The sequence below is a fragment of the Gracilinanus agilis genome, chromosome 4 (genome assembly GCF_016433145.1).
Source record: "Gracilinanus agilis isolate LMUSP501 chromosome 4, AgileGrace, whole genome shotgun sequence".
Taxonomy (NCBI): Eukaryota; Metazoa; Chordata; class Mammalia; order Didelphimorphia; family Didelphidae; genus Gracilinanus; species Gracilinanus agilis.
This window is the reverse complement of record NC_058133.1, coordinates 393,833,751-393,851,790: the sequence shown is the minus strand read 5'-3', so window position 1 is coordinate 393,851,790 and position 18,040 is coordinate 393,833,751.

Sequence of the window (18,040 nt, the reverse complement as noted above, 5' to 3'; positions counted from 1 at the left end):
ATATATATATATATATATTCCTGAACTGTAGTGAACTGTAGACCTGAATGCCTTTTTTTGACATTTTGGACTATATCTCAAATTCAACAGGTCTAAAACAGAATTTATAATCTTTTCTCCTAAATCTATCCCTTTTCAAAATTCTCTATTTTGAGGACACTATACTCCTTTCTTTCGTCCTTAGAGTCATATTTTACCCTTTACTCTCATTCACCTCACACCTAATCTTAGTTCCCAATTTATTCATTTCAATTTCCAATTTTCCTTGCATACATCTCTTTTGCTGCACTTGCACAGTCACAGACAATAAAAAGGATATATTGAGTGATTGAATGTTTACTCTGTACCAGGCACCATACTAAAGCCTTGCAAAAAATTGTCCCCAAACTTAAGGAGTATATGCCATAATGGGGTGGGGGAGGTGGGAAAACAAGAAGTAAATAAGTAAGTATACTCAATAGCATGCACAGCATACATGCTCCAATAAAACCATTTTGGTAGATAGGCTAACCAGGTTGAGGGTAGAGGGTAACTGACATGACTCAAACCCATCAGTGAGTTAGGGGGACACCAACCCCAAGCATGTAAAGACTTCCTCCAGTGGAATGGGAAGATGAGAACAATTTGTTTCAATGACCAAAGTAATCAAAGCAGACATTGTGGAGCTATTAGAGCTTGGTCAGACAGTGCCAAGGTCATCCACTACATCCTGAGCTATCGCCAGTCATCCTGACTTTGGTACCACCATTGTACTTTGATGTCTCTGGAAGAGAGTGAGGCTGATTACTGTTTAATTCTCTCACTGAAATTCAATTCAAGTGCAAGTCAAGACATTTAACAATGATGTCACGAATCCTCTTTGAAATGAAGGATAAACATCAACTTTCTCTTTAACACTCTAAAAAATCCTTGGGAAAGTAATGCACATTCATTTTGAGGTGCATCCAATAAAAAAATAAAATGGCAATGAACAGTCACCTAAAGCGTTATTCTGTCAGTAAACATTTAGTAAACAATCACTGGATAAGCAGAACTACAATAGACACTGAGGATACAAATGTGAAGAACTAAATTAATTCTACTCTCAAGATGCTTCTAAGAGGGAAGACAACATGTACATATATATGTATTCAGAGAATAAATATAATGAAGGATGAACAACAATGTGTAAGGTATATAAAGTATAGATGCAAAGAATTATGGAAAAAGAAGGAAGCTGGGCTGGATGAGGACTGGTGGGGAGAACAAAAAAAGGCTTCCTTTAAATTACATCCCTGAAGCTGAGACCTGAGTCTTGAAGGAGGTCAGGAAAACTAAGAGGAAGAGTTGAGTTGGCTGAGTATTCTAGGAATGAAGACAACCAATGTAAGACAAAAAGATCAGAGATGTAATATTTTGTAATTGTATCATTAAGTGTGTAAAGAATAGTAATATATAAGGAGTCTGAGAAGACTGGAAGTGACCAGGCTACAAAGAGTTTTACATGTTAAACAGAGAAGTTTATATATTGTCCTTGAGGTAATAGGGAGCCAGTAGTGCTTATTGAGCAGGGTAGTAAGAGGATTCTGTTAGATCCATCCTTTAGAAAAATTTCATTAGTTGCTCAGTGGACAGTGAATTGGAGTAGGAAGATACTTGAAGTAGGAACAATCTGTTCTACAGATGTAGAACAATTTGAAAGAGGTTTGATTTCCCAACCTAAGGGCTAGGAAAGTGGGATTGAATAACTTACCAAAAGGCACACAGCTAGGAAATGTCTGAGGTCAAATTTGAACCTAGGACCTCTCATTTCCAGGCCTGGCACTCTATTCACTGAGCCAACTAGCTGTCTGCTTTCCAGTCTTCTCATACAATGTTTCCTTTCACGTATGGCTTTCTTACTGTTCCTCATATAAAGCATTTCATTTCCCTTTTCAGGGACATTGTTCTTACTGCCTCCCATTCCATGGAATTCATTCTCTTTCACCTCTGCCTCCTAGAATCCCTAGCCTACTTAAAAATTTAGTTCAAGGGCTACCTTCTATATGAAGCCTTTGTCAATCCATTAGCCACTAATAGTTACTCCTACAAAATCACCTAATACCTGTTTTGTATCTCTCTCTCCCTGTCTTCATACCTAATATGTATATATATAATATGTATGTATATAACATGTTTGTATATAATATGTATTTGCATTATATATATCTAAATATATGTGTATATCCATGTTCTTCATTTGCATTGCAAATATAATGTTAGTTATTATGATAATCACAACATCCCCATCTTTCCTCAGTAAAACTTTTTATTTCCTAAAGAAGCTCTTTCCTGCTCCTCCTAATTATTAATGCTCTCTGCACTCTTAAAATATCTTTATTTCTTTTATATATTTTATATTGCTTATCTGTATATGTATTTTTTATTCAATGCTTCTACTTTGGGGATTATTTTTTTATCTTGTATGCTCATTGTCTAGCTGTGGGGGGATGTGGTAGATATTCAATAAAATAAATGCTTGCTAAATTGAATTGGACTCAAGTATTTGAATGGATATGTGATCTTAATGATTTAGAAATTCCCTTCCATAATGTAGATTCTAACCTTTCCATGTCATCCTCATGACTTATGTCTTTGTTCTCTGACAAGTTCACCCCAAGAAGTTCATCAGCATTCTAAGTACTTTCTTCATTTTCTTCTAATATCAGCAAGGTACTTGTGGAGCACTGGAAATATCCCCTTATCATTTCTCACTATTGCCATGTAACCAGATCATCTTTTCTTTCTATCGTAAATATCCTTGATGGCATCTTTTACTTTTGTAGATCAAAATTCTTCTTTGGTTACCTGTTCCATCCTATTTATACTGACAATGAGCCTCTTCCTTGCCCTTTATGTGAAATTTATTTTTAGTTCTTTAGACAGAGTTGTATTATATTTATCACTATGATATTTCAATGCTGGTAGAGTTTTGAAATTTAAAAGATGGGCCTTTGTAATTGTAGGAATTTTAGGTCAATTAAATGAACTTTATAACTTTTTGACGGCAATCCAACCTGTTCTTTTCATGCTTAACTCTGTGCCCAAATCATTGTCCATATGTACACTATGCCCCATTTATACGTACTGATGGACAAGTTTTATATGTTGTCTATCCAAATTCATGTCATCATTTGAGTCATATTCTTTATCCATTTGGTCTTCATGTGTAAATGTTCAGACAAAATCCTTTAAAGTGGTTTAAGGTCAATTTTAGGAGGCTCCAATGTCATCCATAGATGCAAGTGGTTTGGAGGACCTCATCTACATAGAAATCCTCTTTAATCTCTTTGCTGGATAACCATGAGACACATCTCTAGCAAGTATATACCTACTTGTTCTACATCTTGCCTAATGTTTATTATCAGACTTTTATTGTAAAAAGTTATTTCTGTTGTATCTCTAAGAGATTTTGAATGATTTTTATGTATGAATAGGAAACATCTTGTGGGTGTTTTACTTTAAGAAATGAAATGCTTTTTCAAAATCAACAAATAATAGTCCCAGCTGGATCTTCTATTTCAACATATTTCAGTCAATTGCAACATGTTAAAAAATATGAACCATTATTGAATATTGTTTGTGAACGCTTAATTGTTCTCTACTAAAACTCTCATTGAAGATGTCTTCAGTTTGTATGTAGATGACTCCCATCAATATTTTATTACATGGGACAGCAGATATAGGTTTATAGTAGTTGATTTTTTGTTCAACTTTTGTCTATTAAAAAAGTCCATGACTTTTTCTATGTCTTTAGTATCGACCTCTCCTTCAGATATCATGCACATCAACCCTTCAATGAGCTTCTAGTTGTCCCCTCCATTATACATCTCTATACTTCATTTATGTCACCTCTCTAACATTTCTAATTAGCTTAGAAGAATATCTAGTACTATGATACCTTCTGGTGTTGTCCTGTCGTTTTTGTTTTCAAATACCCTTAGGATGACCTTGCCCAATTGGATCTTTTGCAAAGCTTTCTTTAAAACCAATTTTACCATTCATTGCTTCTTTTTGGTTTATGAGACAGGATTTTTTATAACAACCCATCATCCTAAGGTAGTTTTGTCTTTGGAAACTAACTCTCTGCTTAGAAAATAAGAATTGAAATAAATAATGAGTTACTTGACTCTAATGTTTTCTGCTAAAATTAAAAAAATAGGATATCTTTTGATCCTTACAATCACACTATATTATAGTCAAGGTAGGTGTTGTTTTGATTATTTTACAAAAAATGAAAATGAGGTCAAAGAGATTTATTCAAAGTCAAACAGTAAGTGTGGGCATGTCCATATTTGAATTATAGAAACTTCTCTTGTCTAAAAAGAGCCAAATTATAAATACTGTGACATTAATTCTAAGTCATAATAAATGTATTTTATAAATATGAATGTAAGTTAAATTTTTCATACTGTCAAAATTATTATTGATGCTCCTAGGATAATTATTAAGAGAGAAGTAGGTCTTATTCTAACAGATGATGGAAATAGTATGAATTTGTATGTATATCCCTAAATATTTTCCCCATAGTTGAAATAGTTAATTGGCAATATTTATGTTGAAATAGTGTATTCTCTTTTGGCATTAATATGAATATTTCAAAATTAGAATAATATGGCCTTTGGCACTATTTGAAGTTTAAATTAGAGACTCAAAGCAAAAATTTATGAAACCACTTGTAAACCTTGTTTTAATTACAAAATAAGTAGATATTGAATCCTCCAGCTATACAGGGTCTATTCTGCAGTATTTTTGGCTCTGTAGGTGGACTACATTTCTCAGAAAAGGTGACAGGAAAACCAACACCCAATACCAAGAAATAGAATTAACTCAAATCAGTACCATACAACTAGCCCACAATTGGCAATGCAAAGTACACTGCATTAATTCCAGAAACTCCCAGTTTCCCAATATACAATTCATTTATTAATCAGTTTTAATGATTCATATGTCTGTTTGGGGAAAATAAAATTAGCTTTTGTTAGTGCTATTTTCATAATTTCAATTCTTAAAGAAAAAGCAAGTCCCTTTAAAATGTTAATGTTCCTTCAATTCCACATTCAATCATTCCTTTTCTATCCAATGCTGACTACAACAGAGAGGGTCTAGGAATAGTTAGTTAATTTTTCTCAATCATCTACATAATAATAATAGCATTTATGTGGTGTTTTGAGGTGTATAGAGCACTTTACATATGTTTATTTCATTTGACAACCTGGTCAACTAAATTAGGAAAAGTTCAATGATTTGTCTAGCAGCACATACCAGTAAATACCTGAGAAAGTCAGTATATGAATGCAGGTCTTCTTGACTCCAAGCCAAATCACCTAGCTTTTGGGAGGATTTCCTCAGTTGATCTGAGCTTCAAAAAAGTAAAACTTTCATGTTTTGAGAGGACTAGAGTTATTATTCTGGAAAAGGTAGGAATATCAACATAACCTTCCTCAAAGGAAGTCAGAGGTATCCCAAACACCAAATCCCCCAAGGGTTATCATTGAAGTTTAACCTCTAGGAAGTTGTGTAAGTTTGGGCTATTGGAACCACTGCCTCAGTTTTAATTGCAAAAATGTCCTTTACAGACATCTCAAAACTCCTTTCTCTTGGGCAAGAGGTAATGAAAATAAAACAAATTCATAAATAATATCTAGGAACACTAAATACTATAATGCAGGGGATAGTGTGGATGATATAAAGGCAGCTAAGGGTCCTTAGGCAGATGTTGAAGATGGTATGTAGAGGAGGGGTTATATACCAAAGCTGAAAGAGAGTTAGATGAACTCTCTCATCAGCAAGGCCAAGACCCCTTTAAGATCAGGATTCTCTGCCTCTGCCTCTGTCCCTGGTGGTTGGAACCAATCTAATTGGACAGTTGGTTCAATTTCCAGGAAGGAGGTTGGGACTTCCTGAAATGAAAATGCTTTATAAGGTTGGCCAACTAAAGTTATTATTCTGATCTGACTGCTTGTGATAAATGCCCATTGATAAGGTAAAGCAAATGGCTTCAAAGATCTTTAATTTGAGGTTAAAATGGGTTTATTGGTAATTAAATGGAACCAGGTAAATGGGTGTTGGAAAGTAGGTAAAGATAAGCAAAAGGATCTTGGTTAAATTATATCACTAAAGTACTTTAGAAAACAGATTGATCTTTCCAAGGTGCAGAAGTTTGAGAAAGCCTTGAGAGCATATCTCAACTCTGATACAGAATGATTGCTGACCCAAGGTTGCCAAACCCCAGGTCAGATTCTGATGACTTGATAGTTGAATTTATCTCTTGTTTTTAATAAAGGTGGTTGGATATGCCAAAGAGCTAATAAATTTGGCTAGCAATGGTAGTTGTTCCTGCCTACCTAACTAATCTACCCCAAAACCACCCAGACCAACCCAGGGCCCAACTTTCCACCCTTTTCCTCCCTAACCCTGGAGTTCAGAGCCAGAAGTCCAGTCAGGGGCTTGGGGACCCCTTTTTTATACTCTCACCTCAACTGTCACCCTGGCACCTGGCCTGGGTCTTCTGCCAGGTTCTGTGTTCTGAAGTGGCAACTGCCAGCTTATACCCCCATGAGAAATGCTTGCAGATCTCTGCACATAACAATACCCACTATATACATGACACTGTTCTAAGTATTTAGGTAGAGAAATGTGTTAAAGGGAAGGAATGCTTTCCTGATATCACAAAGCTTATAATCTCAAATGAAAACATTTATGGACATGACTAGACTAGAAATGAAGCCAGACATTTAGAAATTAGACCCACTCGCACACACTGATACTGGAAAGAGTTCTAGACTGAAAGTCAGATGTCCTGGGTTTGAATACTAACCCATTTTTGCAATCATTTTTCTCTGTAATTTTGGGCGTATGCTACCCTACTCTGATCCTCAGTTTTCTTACCTATATACAATGATAAGGTCAATCTAAATGATCTCTGAGGTTCCTTCCACTCTAATATTCAAAGATTGTTTTTTTTCTTTTTTTGTAGAAAACTAGAGACAAATAATAGCTAATATTTAAAAATGGAATATTTGTCTATATTTGCACTTATATCATACATCAAAGTAGAATAATAGAAGTCTATAATTGGAAGCAACAAGGGGTTGTAAGGGATATAGTGGAGAGTGTTGGGCCTAGAGTCAGGAAGATTTATTTGGGTATCAAAGTATGAGAGCCACAGGAATTTCAAAGGGCAGTTAGATGGCACAATGGTACATTGTCATCCTGGACTAAGAAAGACCAGTGTTCAAAACTAGCCTCAGACTTTTACTACCTGAGTGACCCTGGGCAAGACACAACCCTATTTGCTTCTCTTTCCTCATCAGTAAAATGAACTGGGAAAGGAAATGGCAAAACTACTCCAGTATCTTTGTCAATAAAACCCCGATGGGGTCTTGAGGAGTTGGACATGACTGAAATGGGTGAACAACAACAAGAATTAAAAGGGATCTCAGGGGTCATCTAGTTTAAATCCTTCCCTGAAGCATGAATTCCTCATAGCATCCTGTCAAGAGTCATTCAGTGTCTACTTGAAAACCTTCCTTGATGGAAAATTCACTAGCTCTGTTTTGGCCAACTCAAATGTTTAGAAACATTTTCTTTATATTGAACTCAGATCTGCTTCCTTGTAACTCCTACTCATTTTTCTTACCTCTGGGCCCACACAGAGCAAGTTCAGTCCATTTTTACACAAGGAATACCTTTAAATGTCTGAAAAATATTTCATTTCTTTTCACTTATCCCCCTGCAGGATAAACACTAATAGTCCTCCAAATTAACCATATATATTCTGGTTTTCTGGCAGCTCATTATCCAAGTTGCTCTACTTTGGTCCTGTAGAAATAGTCATAATCTGACTCTAAAGAACTTTCTCAGCTTTATTTCTGTCATCCATCGTTGTGTTTGACATTCTGACTTAATTGAGTAATCACATTGTTCCTGTACATTTGCACAGAATCCCCACCCCCAATACCTAGAACATACTCTAAATCTAAGGTGCAAGTAGGTGGCAAAGAAAATAGAGCACCAGGCCAGAAGTCAGGTCAAATCTAGCTTTAGACACTTGTTAGCTGTAGAAACCTAGGCATGTCACTTAATCTTGTTTGCCTCAGTTTCCTCATCTATAAAATGAGGAGGAGAAGGAAATGGCAAGCCACTTTAGTATTTTTGCTAAGAAAATGCCAAATGGAGTCATGAAGGATCAGATACAACTGAAAAAATGACTGAACACTCCATCCAAATCTCTGCCTATAGAAATTCTTATCTACCTTCATAATTCAGTATGAGTTCTTTTTAATCCAGAAATAATTTTTTGATTACTCAGCAGAAGATCGTCTTTGCTTCCTCAAACACTTGGAGTGCTTTGTCTCTCGATTACTCTTAGGACTCTATACCTTATATCATACTTATTTGCATAAATAATTTATCCCCTCTATAAAACAAGTCTCATAAGAAAAGAACTCTGATATTATAATTTAATTTCCAGTGTCTATAACAATATCTTGTCCATGATATTAAAAAAGATTAAAAATTCAATTCAGCTTTCCATTTGTCAGGATCTTTATTCATCCCAAGTCTGTAATCTAAACACTAGAAGTGTTTCTAGCACTGTTATGAACATATTTGATAATATCATAAATTCATTCAAATCTTTGATAAGAATTCTGAACAGAATCTGGTAAAGATCACTAATTATGAATCCACTGTCTATACTATTATTTAATCCATTTATTTCCATTTCGTCCAATTTGCCAAGTGGCTCACTAAATTACAATGTCATTACAACTGTCAAAAAATGACCATGAGAGGGGGCAGCTGGGTAGCTCAGTGGATTGAGAGCTAGGCCTAGAGACAGAAGGTCCTAGGTTCAAACCCGGCCTCAGACACTTCCCAGCTGTGTGACCCTGGGCAAGTCACTTGACCCCCATTGCCTTCCCTTACCACTCTTCTGCCTTGGATCCAATACACAATATTGACTCCGAGACAGAAGGTAAGGGTTTAAAAAAAAAATGACCATGAGGTTACTTTGTGAGGATTGTCCTTAATAAATCCAGATTGGTTTGAACTGATCATCATTTTCCCTCCCTGAGAATCTTCAATGCTCACCTATAAGAATTAGTCTTAGTATTTATCCGTTTATCCGGAAACTGATGTCAAGCATTGATGTAGGCAGTATGGATTTTGCTAAAATTGGATAGTGTTGATATCGACCGTATTGAAAGCCTATTGATTAATTAATGTAGCCCAATAGGAAAACCTGCACTACACATTTTCCCTTCATTCCTTTTCATTACTTCATGCATGGCTTTACACTTTTAGTGTTTGCCTGGAGTGACCTGTGCTACTAATCTCAGAGTAATTCTGGATGAGTTTCTGAGGACCACATGGCTGTCTCTAACATAATGCATGTTTATCAACATGGCTTTTCATGCCAGCTACCTGGGAAATGCTTCTCATTGAGCTTTCTTATGGTTTTTGAGGAATCTATAAAAGCAAACCATAAATGCCATAGAGAGGCTACTCATCCTAATCCCAAGGAAATTGGAGAGCTTGAAGTAGCATAGTTTGTGGTTTGTGAGGTATGAAGTGTTGAGTGGGATATCATTTTTGGATCTATATGAGTTTTCAGAAGTTATGATCATTACTGGGATTCAAACCTGCCTCTCCCCAATTTTAAAACCCAAAGGTTTTAAAATTTTTTTAGAGTTCATGTAGTTCTACCTCTATTGTTTATAAGTGAGGAAATAGACCAAAAAACATGCTTAAGATCATAGAGATAGTAAATGGTAGAGCTGATTGTGAAATCTAACTCTCTTAACTTGCAAGTAAGTAATCTTTTCATGGTATTGTGTTTTAGGGCTTAGTGGACCAGTGAGGTGAAATTTGTCTCCTTTTATCTGTTTTTAACTGGTTCATAGTCATCTTTTTTTTTACCTGAATGTCAATTTTCTCAGGTCCCTCCTACCTCTCAGATTTTATCGTACAATAAGTACATAAAATTTATCAGTCATTTACTGTTGTTGTTTGTGTGACCTCACAAACCATATATTACTGTCCACAGTGTTTTCTTTGCAAAGATACTGAAGTGATTTGCCATTTCCTTCCTCGAGGGGATTACCTTTTGTCAGAACTTTCTAGTATGACCTGTCTTGAGTAAACCTGAGTAGTATAGTTCAGAGTTTCACTGAGCTATGCAAGGCCCTCTGTCATGACAAGGAGGAGGTTATCAGCCTCTAACACCACAAATCATGGGCCATAAATCTACATCTGGACGGGACCTCAAGGGTCATCTAATTCAACAGCTTTATTTTACAGAGGAAATTTAGGCCAATGGAGATTATGACCTACCCAATGTCATAATATATACTGAGCATCAGAGATGAGATTTGAACCCATGTCCTCCAAGATCAGTGCTCTTTCCTTTGGAGTATGCTGTCTTTCAAAAGCCTTCTCTCATCACTACACATCATCACTATTAAGTATCTACAGATCCATGGTGTTACACAATAGAATAGAACAGAGTTGGGCACTGCCTTCTAGAGTTTATAATGTGTGATTCTTCTATTGTGATCTCACAAGTCTCTTCATGTCTCTTACCTTCAGTTTCCTAAATGATAAAATCAAGGAGTCAAATTAGATGACCTCTAGATCTATGCTGCTAAGATGTGGCATTGAGTACACAGATTCACATTAAATCTCACTAGAGCAAGCACTAGTTATAAAGTTTAATATCATGATTTGGAAAACTTCCAAGATGTGTTTTTTTTTGCATTCTGATCAAAATGATCATTTTCTGTCTTCTCTTCCGAATGGCAAATTTGGCCTTTCTTGGGCTTCCCATGAGGAAGGTAAGAGGGCGTTCCCCTTCCTTCTTGGAGTGATAGCTGATACTCACACATGTATGCAAGAAGAGCACATGCTTTTTAAATTACATCTCAAGGCCCTGACCCACTTCTATATTTTTTCCCTGAACACAGACCAATGAACAATGAACCTAAGATGTATATTTCTAGCCTTAGCAGCATCTTCAAGAATTAGAGAGACAGGAGCTCTGTCACAGCCAGCATCAATGTGACTTGGCGACAGATTGTATATGTGGGATGAGTGAGAATGAGCACTTGAGGATGACACCTCGGTCGTGAGTCTAGGTAACAGAGAAGATGGTGGTGTCCTGGGGTTCAGTAGATAACAGCTTCCAGAATCTTGACTGGGTGATAAATATGGATATATATGGAACTCAAAGGAGGAAGAATTGCTGAGGGATGCTAGAAGAGGGAGAGTTTCAAAGTTGCAGGGGAGAGCAGGGAGTATTAATTACATCTCTTCCACCAGGATCTGTGAAACAAGAGTATCACTAAAAGTGTAGCCAGGGATGGAAAGAGTGATCAGGATGATGTAGCATCAGAAGAAAGCCAGATCTTAGTGAGAATCAGTGATAGACTAAGTGGGAAAAGGAAAAAGCTTAAGATAAAGGCTATGAACACTCAATTTTTTACTTTAGTTTATTTGGGTTTTTATTTGGGGGTTTTGGTTTCATATAATTGTTCTCTTTCAAAAATGGAAATAAGTTTTGCATGATAATACATGTATAACCCAGGGCTAATTGGTTGTCAGCTTTGGGAGGGGAGAGGGAAAGGAGAGAGGGAGACAATTTGGACCATATAACTTTGGAAAACTTACGTGGAAATTTATCACATGTAATTGTTAAAATAAAACATCTAATAAAAAAATATGAAGGCTATATAAAAAGTATTATAGAGAGCACAGTAGAAAGAATGGGGAGATGTGGAGAGGGATGTTAGGTGAGGGGGAATGAGCTTGAGGGAATGAGAGTAAAGGAGAGACTGTGGGGAATGTAAAATGGGTTTGTACAATGACAACCAGAGTTCAGAATCATTGTGATGAGGTGGAAGTACACTAGTCCCTGAGGAATGAGTCCAGACAGATTATCAGTTGCTGGAAAGAAATTCATTGTTACCAGATAATTAAACTGTTCAATGGCCTCCCTTCCCGTCTGATGCCTTGGCAAGTAGTAAAGTATCCTATGAAGTCAAGGCAGGCAGAAGTAGGTAAAAGAATGGTATGGGCAAGTCTAGATGGGAGGCAGATGCTGGCACTTTGAGGTAGATCTGATTCTATAACAGCTTGCAAAGCATGAAGAAGGTCTTGGGGAAAACACATAGATCATAGATCTGGGGCCTGGATAAAGGCTCTCTGGGAAGACTCAAAAGAAAGGCAGTACACCGAGAGTTTGGGAACCTAGCCTGGGGACTCACAGAGCTCCCTGGGAAGTTTCAAGGGCAAAGACAAAGTCCACAGGTAGGTGGACTGGATCCAAGCTTAAGACATACCAAGCAATCTTCTTAAGTGTTAGAGAAAGGACTTGAATCGAGGTTTGAGTGATTCTGAGTCTATTATGCCATGATGTTACTAATAATTTCTTACTCTAACAAGTTAACATTTTTTGCCAGAATACAAGACCTGCAACCCAAAACACCTCTGGGAAAAAATAAGTGCACTTTGTTTTTCAAGGCAGCTTTTCAGATGTCTCATTAAGGAATGATGATAATATCTTACAAATCTGTGACATCTGACAAGATGGCTTATAAAATTTCTAACTATAAAAAATTATAACTATAAAAACTTGTAAAACTTCACTTATTTTTAAAATTAGTTTTTATTATAAACTTAACAAGCATCATTAAACACAAACATGTTGCCATACAAAGAAAAAAAAGAGATGATTGTATGTGAATCCAAGAAATTTCTGTTATGTAATTTAAAAACCTTCCCTTTTTTCTTTTTATTTTATTCCCTTCCTTCCCTCCCATCCCTCACCCCATCCTCTCCTTCACCTCTTTATTAGTATCCATTATTGTTATTCAATCATCTTGAGTTGGGTCTGACTCTGTGAACCCACGGTGTTTTCTTGGCAAAGGTACTGGAGTGGTTTGCCATTTCCTTCTCCAGCTCATTTCCTAGATGAGGAAACTGAGGCCAACAGGGTTATGTGACTTACTCAGAGTCCCATAGCTAGTAAGTACGTGAGGCCAGTTTTGAACCAGGAATGTGAGCCTTTCTGTCTCCAAAGCCCAGTACTCTATCTACTGTGCCATGTAAGTGCCCATTAGTATCCATTAACTCCCCTCTTCTCTCCATTAGAAAATGCACCTCATCCATATTTTTAGGCATTTGGAGCACAACCCAATCAACAGAGAAATAAGACACATGAAATGGCCCTTTCAGAGTCCATCTACACTCTACCTATTTACTTTCTAGACAGACTCTTGGGCTTTCATTTGGAGTGCATGTCCTTTTGAAAATACTTTTTTCAAAAAACTTGGTTATCTGGTTTACCAGACCATAGAATTTTAGAAACAGCAAACTAGAGGAAAGTTTTACTGGGACATGATTGTTAGAGGCAGACACAATGACAGCAGGATTAGAGAATGTTGAGAAATGGCAGCTCAAAGCTTGGCAGTGAAATAGGAAAAATAAAAATTGAAGAGCAGAACCCAAATCATGCAGTACTATAACTGATGGTCAACACATCAAAGCATGATATTATCAAGAAAAGCTCAAGTCAAGTTTAATATCCTTTCCTTAAGAAGGCTGGCATATGTCCGACATTGAGAAATCTTTCTCAACCCGTCTGAGCCTCAACTTTTTTCATCGGTAAAATCTGGATAATATTACTTTCACTATCTACTTCAAAAGGACATTTAAGAAAAATACTCTGTAAACCTTAAATTGCTAGATAAATGCCATTATTGATATTAGTTGTTATTACTGTTATATATCTATCCAAAATGGCTAGGCTAACATTTTGATTTATCTGAAAAGTTCATTTCTGGGTAACAACTATCCTAGTTGGGCAGTTACGTCCCTAAAATGGAAAAAATGCTTAAAAAAGGAAATCTATTTGTTTGAAAGACAGTATGGTAGGGTTAGAAGAAAAGAAGATTTGAAATGATAGGACTAGGCTTTAAATCGTGGATCTGTTTATCATTTTTATGAGTTTTAAGAATTTACTAAAACTATCCAGGCCTCAGCTTCCTCTTGGACTAAATAACCAATAGGGTCACTTTCAGTGCTAAATATATGATGATATTAATAATGGATACAATTCAGTAGTATTTTATAGTTTAAATCCCCAAATCCATCTAACAATAATGGTCTTACCCTAGATAAAACTTGGCCTGAGGTCTATAGGCTGACTTCATAATACACTGCCAATAACACTGTGAAAAAATTGGGGGGGGTATATCTAAGAGATTTATAAAATAGGTGTGTATGCTATTTTTTGCCATATGGAAATTATAGACTAACCATGACTATTTTGCTAAATTCACAATATGGTGTCACAAAAAGACAGAATTATTCATTCATTTCAGTTGTGTCTAGTATGTCATGCCCCCATTTAGAGTTTTCTTGGTAAATATTCTGGAGTTGTTTGCTACTTTCTTCTCCAGCTCATTTTATAAATGAGGAAACTGAGGCAAACAGGTCTGTAGCTTGTCCAGGGTCACAAAGCTAATAAGCATCTGATGGCAGATTTGAAAGCAGGAAGATTAATTTTCCTGAATCCAGACCTGGCACCCTATTTACTGCTCCACCTAACTGCACACACCATATTAAAGAATTTTTAAAATCAAGTCCTACATGAAAATAAAACATATTATATGAAAGAATTCATCATTGAATTGTGCTAAGCACTTGGCCCTAGACCAGAATCAGAAGACATAAATTCTAGCTCCAACATTGATCCATAATATATTATGACTTTAGAAAGATCTTTCTCTTTTCTACATCTCAATATTTTCCAGCTCCCTAAGGTGAATGAATATTGTTCAAGTCATATTATAATAAATGCCTCTATTCCAAAAAAAATTTAAAAAGATTTATAGGCTGAAACCAATGTTTTCCCTTGCTTCAAACAATAAGCAATGAAATAGAATTACATCAAAGGGAAAGAATTGAGGCATTTTCTGATGTCTGTACCAGCAGGGCACTGTGGTTAAGGCATCAGACTACATATTCAATGGATATGTCTGGAGAGGTTAAACCACATTTGAATACAAAGATTTTGTGATGAAGCATAGTGTAGTGAATATACTATGCATAGTATAGGTAATATACTATATCAAGTATTTCTGTAGGCATTTAATAATTGTGAGACCTTGAAAAATAATTTAAAGTTTTTTGGATCACATTTTATTCTATAAAATGAACAGTATGAAATCAATGATACTTGATGTTTCTTCCAGCTCTAAATCTATGATCCTGTGATTCTTGTGCTGCATGAAAAGAACACTGACTTTATTGTCAGAAGACCTGGGATGAAATCTTACCTTTACTATTCACCATGAGAAAGGTAGGTGTTATAATGAATAGAACATTGGGTCTGGAGTCAAGAGGACTTGAGTTCAAACCTAGTCTCAGACACTTATAAACTATGTGGCTTTGGACAAGTGACTTAACCTATTTGCCTCAGTTTCCTCAATTATAAAATTAGGATAATAATATCATCTACATCTCAGAGTTGTTGTAAGGATAAAATGAGATGAAATTTGTTAAGTGCTTAGCCTAGTGTCTGGCACATAGTAGGTGCTATATAAATGTTAGTTGTCATTGTTGTCACTTGTGTAGCCTTGGACAGTCATTTAAACTCTTTTAGCCTCAGTTTCTTTATTATAAAATGAGAAAGTTGGATTAGATGGCCTCTAAGCTCTTTTATCTAGCTCTTGACATATGATCCTGTGATCTTTTTATAATTAACTTTAAGGAACTGGTCGAGATTATATTTTCATATTGGAATCCATTTATAATGTGCACTTCTCAACCAAAGGAGGTTCATTGGTCTGTAAATATTTTTTACAAAGTGAAATTTTTACCATAGTATGATTTGTCCTTTCACAACACTTTTTTTTTGTTCTAATTCACTTGTTCAGTTGTTTTTCAGTTGAGTCTGCCTCTTCATGATCCCATTTGGGATTTTCTTGGCAAAGGCACTGGAGTGGTTTGCCATTTCCTTCTCCTTGTATATAAGAGATAACATAAAAGGCTATTAAGGTTAGGGATAATTGGAGTGAGAGAAAGTGATATATCCATCATAGGATTATAGATTTAGAGCCTAAAGGCAACTTAGAGTCCTAAGTTAAAATTCTAACATCTTAGGAGTAGAATGCATTAAGCTGATTATTTTCCTTGACAAAGAACATTACCTTTTAACATTTTTCTGTATATAGTATATACAATTAATATATGTATATATATGTACTTTAATTTTTATATATAATATACTTTTTTTGCTGGTAAACATTTCGATGTACATTGGAATGGATGCTCAAAATATGTTCTTAAATCCAAGATTATAGGATCTTAGATCACAAATCTAGATCTGGAAGAGATTTCAGAGATTATTTCATCTGATATTTTCATTTCACAGAGAGTGAAACTGAGACCAAGAGAAGTTAAATGACTTACTCAAGGTCACACAGAAATAATAAGACTCAGAAAGTTCAGGATACAAATCTATGTCCTCTAATTCCAGAGGAAAGAAAGAAACAAGTATTTTAAAGTACCTACTGTGTGCCTGTTATTGAACTAAGCACTTCATATGTTTTATCTCATTCAGTTCTCACAATAACCTTATGTGGTAGATACTTTATTCTCATTTTTCAGTTGAAACTGAGACATTCAGAGGTTAAGTGACTTGTCTAGTGTGATGCTGCTAATAAGTGTCTGAGGTTGGATTTAAACTCAGATTTTCATTGTCTACAGGATTAGCACTCATGCTATCTGCTGTGCCATTTAGCTGACCCTATAACTGGTGGTCTTTCTGCTGTTCCACAATAAATAATTTCCCAATATAGTCAGAGGAGATGGTTCATAAAGTTGTTTCTTTGAGATACAGCATATTGAAATTTTTCATTTCTCAAGATGTAGATGTAGCCAGTCTTCCTGAAAAGCCCAATAGACAACAGAGCCAACATGGCACAGTATGCATTCATGGTTTCACACGTTTACAAAAATGTGTTATCTTCTTCTGTGCTTTAAAACATCCACTTCTGATGGCTTATCAATAATTATCATCATCCTCAGAACAATCCAGATCTGGGGGCAGGACATGGATGTGGCATGAAAGGGGAGGTGGGAGGGGAATGAACTTGGTCCCCATTGAACCTGGACTCTTCAGGACATTGACAGGAATGATATAGGATTTGAAAGTCCATCCTTTATAAAAATGGAAGTGGGTGTAAAGGAAAGGGCTGAATGTGGCCTTTCAAACAATATATACCAAGGTCAAAATGATGTGGAATTGTTGGCGCGTGATGTTGTTTTTACAGTAAATGGTCCAGATAACCAAGGAATGCTGACTAGATGGGAAAGCTGCACACTGGCCTGTATCTGAGGTTGAACTATTGTTTTTTAAATGCTTTACATAAATATAGTGATAATGATGGCACCCCACAGGGATGGCTCCAGACCCTTAACTCTTCCACATAGCAATAGAATGTGTAGGAGAGAAAGGATGTTGGGGGATCAAGTAGGCCTTTGCTGGTTCTTCACCAATTCAAAATAAGCAAGAGATAGGAGTGTGTAGGGGGTTGTGGTTTACAGAACAGTACTCTTGGGCCCATTTAATTCCCCTACTTATTTACTGAAACTATCAATTAGTGGCAGTTGTGACAGGACTGGGGGAGGGCTGGGGGAATGAGGTCTTTTCTCCTAAGAAGCAAATTACCAGCTAATGTTATATAATTTCCCCTTTACTGACCACAGAGTGGCTAATTGTTACATGGCAACAGTTTTTAGGAACAATTGTGTTGTTATTGTTATTTATTACCATACAAAAATAAAATACCACAAGTTTTGGAATGGTGTTTTTAAAAGCAAGTCTCAGGGTGATAGCAACTGCTCTGGTAGATGAAACTGTTCCAAAGGAAGAAGACTTGGGATTTCAAGAACATATGGATTTTTAAGGAGGGAAAAAGGAAGGACTTTAGGAGATGATATGTTGGATACTACG